This window comes from Lepidochelys kempii, chromosome 15 (assembly GCF_965140265.1).
Source record: "Lepidochelys kempii isolate rLepKem1 chromosome 15, rLepKem1.hap2, whole genome shotgun sequence".
Lineage (NCBI taxonomy): Eukaryota > Metazoa > Chordata > Testudines > Cheloniidae > Lepidochelys > Lepidochelys kempii.
The window spans coordinates 30,529,843-30,544,026 of NC_133270.1; the positions used below are offsets into that span (position 1 = coordinate 30,529,843).

The 14,184-nt window shown below is 42.2% G+C and overlaps 1 protein-coding gene across 13 annotated transcripts in view; it reads left to right on the plus strand.

The window, feature by feature from the left end:
- Positions 1-14,184, plus strand: part of GRK3 (G protein-coupled receptor kinase 3) — a 123,260-nt gene that overhangs the window by 20,169 nt on the left and 88,907 nt on the right. Inside the window, exons 2-3 of one of the 13 annotated variants that reach the window (XM_073313116.1) lie at positions 1,591-1,677; positions 3,826-4,006. The exons of 11 other annotated variants lie outside the window; for them this stretch is intronic. The gene's annotated coding sequence lies outside the window, so the exon portion shown is untranslated. The remainder of the gene's footprint in view (positions 1-1,590; positions 1,678-3,825; positions 4,007-14,184) is intronic. One more of the 13 variants, XM_073313115.1, reaches the window with a different exon arrangement.

Consider the following 14,184-nt stretch of genomic DNA (forward strand, 5'->3'; position numbering starts at 1 on the left):
GGGGTTCTCAACCTTTTTCATTCTGAGGCCTCCCCAACATGCTATAAAAACTCCATAGCCCACCTGTGCCACAACAACTGGTTTTTTGCATATAAATTCCAGGGCTGATGTTATGGAGTAGCAAGCAGGGCAATTGCTCAGGCTTCGGCTTCAGCCCTAGGTGGCAGGGCTTCAGCCTCATGCAGTGGGGCTTCGGCTTTCCGCCCTGGGCTCCAGCAAGTCTAACACTGGCCCTGCTTGGTGGATCCCCTGAAATCTGCTCGTGGCCCCCCAGTGGGCCGTGGACCCCTGTTTGAGAACCGCTGGTATAGTAGACTATGGACAGGACTTAAAAGAATGGTTGAACTTTGTTTAAGGTTGAAGAATTATAACTACCTATTGGCAGCCATTTCTGGGCCGTTGAGTGAAAGATTGGAACTGTGAAGACCAAGAGTTTTGTATTCCTCTCATCTCTCAGTACTTCTGTTCCAGTTTGGATATATGATATATAACAACAGATCAACCTTGTTACTCCCAAAGATCATGGAGTATCCACTGTGCCAGCATGTATCCCACACATACTGTCTTGGCACCTCTTAGGATAAAGAAGTTTTCTGGATCACTGGTGGCTTTGGCACCACCCAGTTGGTGGATTTCATCTGGTTACTTTCCTTCTGAGCTCAGAGTCTTTCTAATCTTCAGTGGTGGACAGTCAGCACTTGTTCTCTCACTGTTAACTATCAAATCCAGATGACAGCTGCTGCTAAACCACACACTGTTTATTTAAGAAAGAAAGAAACTATTGCTGCTAAATAAGAGTAAAGAAACACACTTGGTGTTACTCACATGCAGATACACTAAGGGCAAGCTGGATGGGAAAAAGAATGTTACAGATTGTTTAACTCCAGCCAAAAGTACTGGACTGCAGAACAAACAGATCCTCCTTTTGACAGTACTAATGCTTGTTTATGTGTGGCTCAGTTTAGCACTTCTCTTTCTGAATAATTGATGTAATGTTGCATAGCAGTGGCAAAATATATACAAGGGGATGTTTCAGTAGCACTGCCAAATAGAATGATTTTAATTCTCTACATCTGTATGGTATGAGTCAAATCAGATAGTTAAGGAACCAAGGAAACTTGTATTTGATTGTTCATTTCCAGTCATATGGTTAAATATCTTTCAACTAATAGTCTGTTCCAAAGAACAGTACAAGTTGTGACAATTATTTTTAGATATTCTGTTGTTACAGTACTAGTAGATAGTTAACTCTAACTTGAGGAATTAAAAAAAAAAAGATTGTTGTTCTATTTATCATTTGTACTTTGATAGCATGCAGTCATCCCAGTCAAAAACTTCATTGTTCAGTATAAACTCATTAAAGATCAGTGTCTGCCCCAAATTGCTTACAGTTGCGTATTCAGACATAAAACTCAGTATGTTCAAAAAGCTGAGATGCATATTTCAGAGATGTTGTGAGATTATATACTTTGTTTTTCCCTCACAGCTGCTGCTTATATTATTTTCTTTTTTTATCCATGTTAAATGCTTATATCTCTAAACTCTCATCCTTAACTGTGGAGCTTCTAACCAGCTTCTCCATAATAACAGTTTTGCTAGAATGAAGTAGCATGGTGAGAGACAGCATGTCTCTTCTGAAGACAACTTTGGAATGAGGGGAAAAGATTAAGGATAAATGTGGGTGTTTTTTAACTGAAGAGACTTTACGTTTTGCTGAAAATATTGTCTTTATTTTGGATGTTCGTTTATTTTTTATTGCTGTTTTCTACCTTCTTCTTTGCTACATTGTTTTGTTTTCACACATTAACATAATTGCTTATGGTAGAGTATTCTCGGTCTAATACACAATGCTGTGAGAATAAAGATAGATTTTTAACAATCAGATACTAACAACTCATATCTGGTGTTTATTATTATTATTATTTATTTGGTTGTATTTTGGTTGTGCCTAGTGGCCATAGTTAAAATTGGGCCACATTATGCAAGGTGCTGGACAAACATGTAGCAATTTATCCCTATTCTAAGGAGCTTAAAATCTAAGCTGAGATGAGGCACAATGAATTTTGCAAATGAAAGTGGAGAGAGGACAAAGGAAACCAAAATAAGACCCCATGGTTACATAGGTTGCCATTGCACTACTTGGTAGTTCCAGATGGTTACAAAAATTAGCATTTGGGGGGGGCGGGGGGTTAAGTTAATATTAACTCTCCCAGGCTGACACTGACCCCAACTATCATTGGTAGGCTTATTTCTTGTAAGCAGAGGTGGGTCACAGCAGTGGCTGCATCTTACAGCCCAGGAGGGGTTTGGAGGAGGAGAGACCCATGGCCTTCCAAATGCATTCACTATGCTTCTACCACGTGTAAGAGCAGTGTGGAAGTTGAGAGAGAAGATGAGCGGATGAGGTTGGCATTGTGGACTGGCCAGAGGAGGTAGATAAAAGGCAAGAATGGACAAGCAGGAAAGGGCAGAGTTGTGAAGGACTTTATAAATGAAATGAATGTTATATTTGAACATATGGTAAGAACATACAAGAAACACTTTGGATTGTAATAATGCATGACATTGTTGATGTGCTTTAATTTTATGTAGATTTAAAGCTATATTGTCCCCTTCACTGACCCTGCTTGCCCTCCAGCCATAGATGATGAAATGCTGTCTTAATTACAGCACTGCTAAGTGTAATAGTACATAAAAGGTTGTTACAAGGAGGAGGGAAAAAAATTGTTCTTCTTAACCTCTGAGGATAGAACAAGAAGCAATGGGCTTAAATTGCAGCAAGGGAGGTTTAGGTTGGATATTAGGAAAAACTTCCTAACTGTCAGGGTGGTTAAGCACTGGAATAAATTGCCTCGGGAGGTGGTGGAATCTCTATCATTGGGGATTTTTAAGAGCGGGTTGGACAAACACCTGTCAGGGATGGTCTAGATAATACTTAGTCCTGCCTTGAGTGCAGGGGACTGGACTAGATGACCTCTCGAGGTCCCTTCCAGTTCTGTGATTTCTGTGAATAGGGAGCTGGGGGATTAGAGAGCTGCTGTGAAGGGACAGACCCTTTGCAAATATCTCTAGTGCATAGATTCTGAGTTTGGAAGGGGCCTTTATGATTCTCTGGCATAGAATAAGGCATAGATTTCATCCAGTGATTCTTGCAGCCTACCCAACAGATTGTGGTTGAATTTGAGCATATTTTTAGGACGATATCCAGCCTTGGATTTAAAGACTCTCATTGAAGGAGAATTTACCATATTCCTTGATAATTTCTTCAAATGATTAATCATTTTCAGTGTTAAAAATGTGCATCTCTTTTTCCAGTTAGAACCTCTCTAACTTCAGCATCCAGCCTTTGGTTCTTATTATGCCTTTGTCTGCTAAATTTGAAAGCCCTCTAATATCAGATATCTTCTTCCTGAGTAGGTAATTGTTGACCCTAATCAAGTCACCTTTTTATCTTTTCTTTGATAAACTATATCGATTGAGCTCCTTTAGTCTCTGTCACGTTTCCAGGCCACAAATCATTCTTAAGTTGTAGCCCATTTCTGCATCCTTTCCAGTTGTTAAAGTGCGGAAACCAGAACTGGACACAGTCTTCCAGTACTAGTCTTTGCAATGTCATATACATAGATAATATTGCCCCTCTTCTCCTGTTTCATGTTTCCCTTTTAATATGTCTAAGTATTGAGTTAGCTGTTTTACCCACACGTGTCACATGGAGTTCATCTACTGTTAACTCTTAGGGTTAAGAGTCATGACTTTTTCAGGGTCACGACTTTCCAAAATACAGTCCTGCAGCTTGAAAGTATGATCTGTGTTTTTTGTTTCTAGATGTATAGCCTTGCAAAGGATCTCAGGGGATCCTTTGGTTTTGGAGGTCGAATCACTTGTTACTTGCACTGATGGGGACAAAAGAAGAATGTGAAGGAAACTGAGTAAGAACTTCAGGAATATCCAATCTGCAATGTGGCATTAGCTTCTTCAAGGATGAGATGGCCCTAAACCTTTAAAGGTTGTGCTTAAATTAGTGTGTCTCTCTTTACTTCAGGTTTTATGGAGGAAAATAAGTTGCTTCATTTGCTTTAAACTGCCCTGGGCACCTCTTGGTGTCATGGGATTCTTGTTTGACTGCTGCCTGATCTTAAACTCGTACAGTGAGGAACTCGTACAGTGCGTTTAAGATAACACAAGATGATGCATCCAGCTAGAAAGCTGCTATGCTAGCATTTAATTAAGTAGCCAATCTGTTGTGCCAGGCACAAGTTACTTCCTGTGTAATACCAGCTTCATGGGGAAGTACAGCGTGTATCTAAGTGGAATGAATAACCACCTTTAACTAGTTTTCTCATTACCACATCCTGTTTGCTACACAACAAGTAGATTGTGTCTGCATTGGAAATAGACTTTTCCAGTACTCAAATGATTCGTTATAATTCATAAATAGAATCTATTTTGATATGCTTGATTATTAAAATGGTATTTTAATTTATTTTTGCATTATATTTTACTGTTGATCATACGCACTTGTAAAAATTGTTTCATTCAAGCTCTGATTTTTGTAATTGACATATGCAGCAGGTGTATTTTCTAAGAGTAAGAGATTTTAAATTAGGCAATAGCAACAATTACATTAATGCACTTGGAACAAATGTGATATACACTTCCACTGTAACAAATCTAAAGAAAGGCTGTATTGATCTTTCTTATCAGTGCTGCCTAATAGTAGACAGAGGATAATGTTGGTGAACTAGATGCTCTGGGTATGATAAAATGCAGAACCTTTCAGCTCTTGGTCACTGATTTGGATCTGGTTCACATCTGTCTATCGAGAAGTTTGTTTAGATTCTGGTGGTACTTAACAGTTTCTACTAAAACACTCCATTCACAGTTGCTTGTAACCTTTTGAGATGAAATTTTCATGTTTGGCTTTTTTTGGACAATTTGAGCAAAACCGGGTTAGTTGTTTTGGAACTTGATCATAGTATAATACTTACCCTTTGCACATTGTTAAAAAAAGCTCTTGCATTTTCCCTTTGGCTTTAAGGTTAAACCTGATTTCCACTCCATCTCTGTTGTCAAGTACACAGATAGATAAAGCGGTGGGGGGCGAGAAAACCTGGATTTGTGCTGGAAATGGCCCACCTTGATTATCATACACATTGTAAGGAGAGTGATCACTTTACATAAGCTATTACCAGCAGGAGAGTGGGGTGGGGGGAGAGAAAACCTTTTGTAGTGATAAACACTCATTTTTTCATGATTTGTGTGTATAAAAATAAACATCTGCTGTATTTTCCACAGTATGCATCCGATGAAGTGAGCTGTAGCTCACTAAAGCTTATGCTCAAATAAATTGGTTAGTCTCTAAGGTGCCACAAGTCCTCCTTTTCTTTTTGCGAATACAGACTAACACGGCTGTTACTCTGAAACCTGTCATTAAACTTACTGCATGTCAGTAGTCCCAGTGAGAAATATATGTTTGCTTAATTGCAGAAAATGTGGTTGTCATTTATCTAGGGTGACCAGACATCCCGATTTTTAGGTCTTTGTTCCGCGTCACTACCGATACACGGTCAGGATGTCCCGATATTGTGGCTTTGGCCGCTCTGGCTGCTTTTATTTTTTTTGCTTCCCCCATGTGTCCTGATATTTTGTCCGTTTCATCTGGTCACCCTACATTTATCAATTTACGTGAACATTTTCTTCCATTTTGCGTTACCTTCCTTTCTATTGGGGGACTGTTCTTTCTAGGAATGATTCACTTGGCTATTCCTTATGTTATCTTATGTTCAGCTTTCTCCATATTGGAACTCTATACTAGGTTAAGAATTTTGCCATCTGTGTTCTTCCCACACATTCATGTCTGTTTTGGATCCTTTAGGAATTTCATATCATATTAACTCCCTTCAGAGTGCTAGAGCTCAGGGTGATTATTCTAGCTTATGGTGGCTTTTCAGAGCAAAATAGTGTTAATTCATCCTAAGATCAGTGTACTGACAGGCCTTACAGCTGTGTGAATGGACTCTGTAGTATAAGATCTTCCTGTCAGCTGTCCGCCATGAGCAGGAGGTAAACTTGCTGTTGAGAAATTCTCCCCGCCCTTTCAATACGGGAACACAATGTGGTGCAATCCCTTAAGTATCTAAATATAACACGTTTTAAAGACTCACTCCCTAGTACGTTATTTAAACCCTTGTTTAATGTAAGCATGAGATCTGTGTGCCAGTGGCATTTTGAACTAATTAAATAATCCTCTGAAGAAAGAGCAGTGAGAGCAATAAAATTTGGTTGTCAAATAGTGCTAGGCAGTTTACAACATATAGAAAAAACGAGGGTCCCAATTTTGTAAAGACTTAGGCACATGATTAACTTTACATGTGATGTGAGTAGTCCCATTGAAGTCAGTGGGACTAACATGTAAAGTTAAGCATACACGTAAGTCTTTTCAGGATAGGGGCCATGATCTGTGGGTTTATAATCCAAAATCAGACATAACAAAAGAAGGAATAAGGCAAGAAGTAGAGGTGCGGGATCAGAGGAAGGGGGAGAATTTAACAGATAGAGTGCAGTTGCTATATGTGTTTCAGAGTAACAGCCATGTTAGTCTGTATTCGCAAAAAGAAAAGGAGTACTTGTGGCACCTGAGAGACTAACCAATTTATTTGATCATAAGCTTTCGTGAGCTGCTCACAAAAGCTTATGCTCAGATAAATTGGTTAGTCTCTCAGGTGCCACAAGTACTCCTTTTCTTTTTGGTTATACATGTGTGTTAAAGGGCCCAGGTGTGTATTAATTTATTCCAGGTTAAAAACTACAATTTTATGTCAGGGTGGGATGCGGAGGAATGTAAAGAAGAGGAAATGGTAGTCATGGAGGATAGGAAGATTGAGAGGAAATATGAGATAGGGAAGAAGAACGGCAGTGTTGTGCATGCATGCATGCATATATATGTACATTTCACTTAAATTAACTTGCTATTTGAGTCTCTTCTACTTTTTGTATATGAAAGTAGCAGAGATTACATAAATACCTAGACAGATTTGCAACATACTGTATTTGCTTTTTGTGTCTATGGAAAAGTGCATTTATTTTTGGGTTCCATTTCAGACATGTGGAAGATATAAAACATAAGTGAGACTCTGTGGAAATTAGGAAGTGAAAAGAGTGGTAAAAAATGAAACTTAAAGTACCCTGTAAAAACTGGTTTCTCTTTCCTCCAATTGTTGTTTCATTGTTAGCAGTTTTCAGTTTATGCAGCAGGTTCAAGATCAGACTAAAACCTGGATTATGGATGAGTTGCATGATTCTATTGGATATTAGTTGGACATAAACTTCTCCTTGTTAGTCTGTTTAGCAAAACTCATATTTTGTATCTGTAAAGGAACCATGTAAATCTTTGAAACCAGATGACTGAAAACAAAACCAAGAAACTGTTGTTATTATGTGGCATTTTATTCAGGGTCTGTTTTCCTATACACAAAGATGTTCTACTGATGTCAATGGGTATCATGCATACTGAGGTAGAGGAAAACAGGATAAACTGGAAGTCATTGGAGGTGTAATTCAACATTATGAAATATCTATTTTTTAAAAATTTGTAGTTCTTACTCTTGTAAAAATGCTCACAAAATTAGTGTTAATTTTAAAATAATTTCCACAATTTTAATTTAATTTCTAGACATTTAGGATGATGAGTTTTTTATGAATATACTTTTGTGTTTTTTAAAATAATTTTGATATTGGTGTGGGTTAGATTGCAAGTTGCTGTAGAAATAGAATATAATACTATGCTGTCTGTTGCGCCATAAACATTGATACTTTCACTTTGAACAGCCTGTAAAACTTGTGCAAGAGATGATATGTCCAGACACATTTAAATATGTGAAAACTTGCTGTTCCATTGATTTTATTACATCTTCATCAGTTATTTGGTATGTTAAAGAAAAATGTGTCTGGTGTATGTGCAGTGCTTTGACATTTGGTTTATTGTGTTATTACTGATCAGTTGCGTTCTCATTGTTTTAGAAAACACAAAAATATTGTGTCATTCAACCCATTTGGTTAAAAGTTGATTCATAAAGTATAAACAATAAAAATTATTTATTGAAAAGGTGGTTACAGACTGGCCAATATGTATAAATTAGCTAATTATACTACTTGATGGCTGGCATAAATTTCTTCTGGTGTATTGCTATAAAAGTTATTTCTCTGTGAAAAATCCTGAGGGCAGATGAAATGTGGCTAATTGGAAGAATTTCTTATACAGTCTAACTTGGCTCATTACATCTCTTTCAAGGGTTGGACATGGAGAAAACACCATACTTAGATGTTTTATAAAGAACATAAAGATGTTTTATTGTTGGCACTTGAGTGCCTGGTACCATAAATTATATAAGTACTTTTACCTGTGCTTAATTTTAAGGTGGAAAAAAGGCCTGCTTTTGTCTGTCCAGAGTTGAATAACATCTGAAACCAACCTATAAAATGTTTTAATTCATTCTGTTTTTTTTCATTATAAATAATTTAGATCTTTCTTTATCAGGCTGCAGCCTGAACCTTTTCTTGTTAAATAATAGAACGATTCATCAGCTGAGGTCTACATAAAATCTGTGCTTTTAGAACCTATATACAATTTTGTTTTGGGAAGGATAATGTCATATAAGGAAAAAGGGGAAAAACTTTTGTGTCTCAGCAGAGCAGCCTAATTATACAACATTTATTTTGTACTGTCAAGACTTCTGAGTGGACAGGAAGCTTTGAACACTAGAAGTAGGTTATTTTCTTCTCATGGAGAAATGAGTGGGTACAGATGCAGGAGTAATAAATTATGTGAATCAGCCTTGTGATTTTTTTTTTTAAAGTTTCTGCTGTTACAGCTTTTAACAGGGACATGTATTAGACGGAAAAACCAGCACAGTTTAAGTCCAGTTACTCACAGACTGCAGTGACTTTCTGTGTTTCTCAAAAGTCTGTTTGTTTCCAAAAGGCTGTGGACTTAAACTCCTTCCTTTAAGATTATATGGTACCCTCAGTTCTTCTTTGAGTGCGTTTCAATGGATGTGTTGTACCAGGCATTTGCTGTCTCCTGCTGGAGATACTTTGGCCTTGGTGCACCCTGCCTCAGGAGCGGCCCTTTAAGAAAAGAAATGCAGTGAGTTTGGGATCACCGGAGTTGCCTAGAAAGGCCTTGTAGGCTCAGCCGCTGGTGAAACCAGTGGGACTTGGTCCTCCAGTGCATAGATGACTCATGCATCCCGATATTGGGTGGGGGATGTACAATCTAAAGGGGAGGACATGTGACCGCCCCACATCTCCTCTGCCCAGCCTGGGGCCTCTGTGCTCTTCCTACCGCACCAGAGTTACCTGCGGGGGTTGGGGAGACGTCTGTCTTTCTCCTGCTGCCCCTCCCCCCCGGCACATTCGGCCATTCTCCTTGGCAGCCGGGGCCGGGAGGGGAGCGGTACCAGCCACTTCTCATGCCAGCTGAAGCTTGCTGCTCAGGATCTCTGCTCTGTGCGCACTGTGGCTGCTTGAGAGAGAGCTTGGCTGGGGTGGCGGCCTGCCCCATCCCCTCCTCTCCCAGAAGCATATGTTTGTCTAGGGCCCAGTGATGGGTTAATCTGGCCCTGACCATAACTCAAGAAGCCAGGATGAGTCAAGACCCACTGCTGACCATACTTCACATTTAGGTCATTGAGAGACCTTTTGTTTTACTTTGGGTGAATGTAAGGCCATGGTGGGCCAACCTAAGTTAGATATTGGTTGTACTATTGAAAACTTGGGGAGCTCACTTAACAAGACACCTACTGGCTTTTCAATCAAGCTGGTGACAGTCCATATGTACTTTCCCCTTTTGATGCGTATGTGCCCCATGTGCTCAAGATCTGTTTGGCCAGCGCCCCCTATTGGTGTCATACATGTGGCCTGAGCATCCTAGTGCTCTCATACCGAGGGCATAAAGGATAATATGTGTCCAACCATCACTCAGTTCCTTCTCATTACCTGCTAGGTTCACTCCCTCTGGGGCACTGGCATTGGCCACTGTTGGCAGACAGGATACTGGGCTGGATGGACCTTTGGTCTGACCCAGTACGGCCACTCTTATGTTCTCATGTTCTCATGCGTGTGGTTTTGAGACTGAGTGCCAGTGTCTTTGTATAGTGCAGGGGTGGGCAAACTTTTTGGGCCGAGGGCCACATCTGGGTAGGGAAATTGTATGCAGGGCTGGGGCAGGGGGGTGGGGTGCGGGAGGGAGGGAGTGCAGGGTGTGGGAGGGGGTGCAGTGTGCAGGAATGGGCTCAGGGCAAGGGATTGGGGCAGAGCGGGGTACAGGGTGTATAAGGGGGCTCAGGGAAGGGGGTTGGGGTGCAGGAGGGGTGCAGAGTGAAGGAGGAAGCTCAGGGCAGGGCGGTTGGGGTGCAGGAGGGGTGTGGGGTACAGCAGGGGGCTCAGGGCAGGGGGTGTGTGGGGTGCAGAGGGGTGTGAGGTGCAGGAGAGGGCTGAGTGCAGGGCACAGGCAGGGGGCTCAGGGCAGGGAGTTCGGGGCGGGGTGCAGGCAGGGGGCTCAGGGCAGGGAGTTGGGGGGCAGGGTGCCAGGAGGGTTTCGGGCTCTGGCCCGGCACCTCTTACCTAAAGGGGCTCCGGGGTGGCAGCAGTGCGCTCCGGGGCCAGGGCAGGCTCCCTGCATGCCTGCCCCAGCCCCAGCCCCAGCCCATGCCACGCCGCTCTGGGAAGCGGCCGGTACCACGTCCCTGCACAGCCCCTGGGGGAGGAGGGCGCGCAAGGCTCCGTGCGCTGCCCTTGCCATGCCTCCAGGTACCTCCCCCGAAGCTCCCATTGGACCTCGTTCCCCGTTCCTGGCCAATGGGAGCTGTGAGGAGGTGGTGCCTGGAGGCAAGGGCAATGCACAGAGCCCTCTGCCCCCCCCCCCCACCTCCGGGGCCCTAGGAACGCGGCGCTGGCCACGTCTGAGAGAGTGGCGTGGGGCCTATGGCACCACGGGGGAAAATCCCGCGGGCCAGATCCAAAGCCCTAACAGGCTGGATCCGGTCCGAGGGCCGTAGTTTGCCCACCCCTGGTATAGTGTATATAATAGTGTTAGTTTAGCATAGGTCAGTGGGTTGCCTATTGGCATCTTTTTTGATATGTTTCAGGTAATAGTTGGGATGTTTTATTAGCTTCCTCCCTTGTAAAATTTTTCCTCAGTGAGATCTCTCCTGGTGCCAAGTGTGATGCTGACAGACCAGGTGCCAATTTGTGCTAAGGCCCCAAGGCCTCACTGACAGTTGACCAATGCATAGCTGGAAACCAGTCTGACTCACCTGTGTGTTAAAATAGGTATTGGATTTAGAGAGATGTTTTTGGACTTTATGAAACGCTTGTGAGTTGCTGCATGTATTAATCTAATTTATAATGTCTGTACCCCATGTTATAAGGTAATATTTAAGTGTTTTTGCTCTCTGACTATAAAAGTGTTTGCTATGAAACTGGAAATCCCCATGGTCAGGAGAGAAGCATTACCAAGTGTGAAATACTAGTTTACCACAAGAGGTGTCCTCTCCTGCCCAACAAAAGAAGGCCTATAGACATTCGACAAATCATTATGGAACATCAGTGAACAAAAGTCTTTGTTGATCGCTCCCCCCATGTCCATGAAGAGGAGGCATGCACAAATGCTCAGTCCTATCAGTTTGAGCTCTGGGGAAATGGAACAAAAATCCCTGTCAAGAAAAAATTGTTATCCCTAGGCTGCTTGGACTTCAGGGAGAGGGCAAGACTTCTAAGCATAAGCTAGGAGCCCCAGCCATTTAGCCTGGGTTAGCCCTAAAGGACAGATAGAGCTTGCACATTACAGCAGCATCTATTACTTTTGATACCTAAGACTGTAACTCATTTGTGTGTGTATGTTTTCCTGCTTTAACGTTGTAAATAACTCTTATTTCTTTTTCCTAGTTAATAAACCTTTAGTATTGTCTTTGGTGAGAGATCTGAGGTACAATTGACCTGGAGTAAGTAATTGGTCCTTTCGGACTGGGAGTACACTGAATATTATTGCGTTTTTTTTGTTGTAAGGGAGGGACTGTCTGTCACAAAGGCAAGTTTGCCTGGGTGGCAAGATTGTCCAAGGGGACTCTGTGACTCCATGTTAACGGTGTTGTAGTGCCTGAGGAGTTAATTCTTAATATTTAGTTGGTGAAATGTAAGCATAGATCACACAACCAATTTGGAGTTTGAGCCCTGGTTTGAAGCAGTCTGCCAAGAGAATGGCACTCACAGTTGTGAGCCACCCAAGACGTCTTGACACCAGGACCTTAGGATGTTGCATGCTTGTCTTTTGGATTTCAATATTGCCCCTGTTGCAAGACACCAGTTCTTCTTCAAGTCGTGTCCCTGCAGGTGCTCAACTTCAGCGAACATGCACCCTGTGCCTTTGACTGGAGATTTTTGTTAGCAGTGTCTGCTCATCTTCTGCATGCTTCCTACACACCTTCATGCCCTGTACTGAGGCTATATAGGGCTGTGCAGGTGAACCGCCCAGAGTTCCTTCTCAACTGCCTTGAGCTGGAGTTTAGTGTGTGCCTATTTTCCTCTTTAGTGATAGAATATAGTATATACTGTTAGTTCTTCAGTTAGTTTATGGGATCATAGAATATCAGGGTTGGAAGGGACCTCAGGAGGTCATCTCGTCCAACCCCCTGCTCAAAGCAGGACCAATCCCCAATCTTTGCCCCAGATCCCTAAATGGCCCCCTCAAGGATTGAACTCACAACCCTGGGTTTAGCAGGCCAATGCTCAAACCACTGAGCTATCCCTCCCTCCGATACTTAGTAGTTGTTGGAACTGCTGTTCCCATTCCCCCCCCCCCGCCCCCCAAAAAAAAGTTTTTTTCCCCCTTTATTGAGAGGTCAGTTTTTTTTCTTGTATCTGGGATGCTGGGCTCTCTGGATTTTAAAAGGTGCCTCTCCTGCCGAGAAGCTATTCCCATCAGCAGTGGGCATTCTCAGGGTATTTATTGCTTGGGAGACTCGCATATCCGCAGCAAGTGCAAGGTTTGCACTTCTTTTAAGAGACTATCCTGTAAAAACAGGGATATTAAGTTCAGACTATTAACAATGGAGCAAGTCTTAAGATTGGCTTTGGACCTAGGCCCAGACCCTCTAGTTCTGTTACCTTTTGGTAACAGAAAAGAGTGTAGCACCCCGTACACTCAAGTGTGCTGATAAAAAATAGTATGTCCTGGCCAGGGATTGTGAGTGTTTTATTTTCACACCCAGCACCAAATTCTCTTATCATGAGCGCAGGTAATGAAAGGGAGAGACAGTATATTCCAAAAGCTACCCTGTATTACATAGACTAGAAACAACTGGATCTTTTGGGTCATAAAAGCTGCTCTTTGGTGATATTACAGTTCAGGATGATGACTTACCGGGCCCTGATGTCAAAATATGACTGCCTGAATTATGAGATGTTTAATGCTTTTATTGACCACTTACCTCAGGAACGCTGAGACCAGTTTAGTGGCGTAATAAAGGAGGGTCAGCTCTTGGCAAATATTGAAGGCTTCACTTCACATGGCTGACATTTCAGCCAGGTCTGTTTCCACCATAGTCGTGATGAGATGAGCTTCCTGGCTTCAGCTGTCCGGTTACCCATGAGAAGTACGATCGACTGTTGAGGACTTGTATACAGTGAGCTATACACAGACCACTCACTTCATACCCTAAAGGACTCTGGAGCTACACTTAGATCTTTGGGAATAGGCATGCCTTCAAATAAAAGAATATTTAGCAGGTTTGAATTGGCACAAAAATCCTGTCCTGCTCAATTTTCCACCTTCCTTAGACCGTCTGAACTGCTGGATAAGAGGTTGAGATTTTCTAAAAAAAAGCCAGTGACTACCTTGGCTGCTTCATTCCAGCCATCAACATTGTCCAGTGCCAGTTGTGAGGGTTTGGTCGAGAGTCTGAACCACTCCACTAGTCAAGGTTTCTCAGATGCACCTTACCACCCCTTTTCCTTAGTACACTGCCTCTCTCTATTCTAGCAGGCATGGGAGATTGTAACATCAGACAGATGAGTATTGGAGGCCATAACATCAAGTTACACAATCCAGTTTATCTCCATCCTGCCCTCTCTTCTTGCTTCCCTGTCCCTCTTCAGGGACCGCTCTCATGATCAATTGCTGAGACA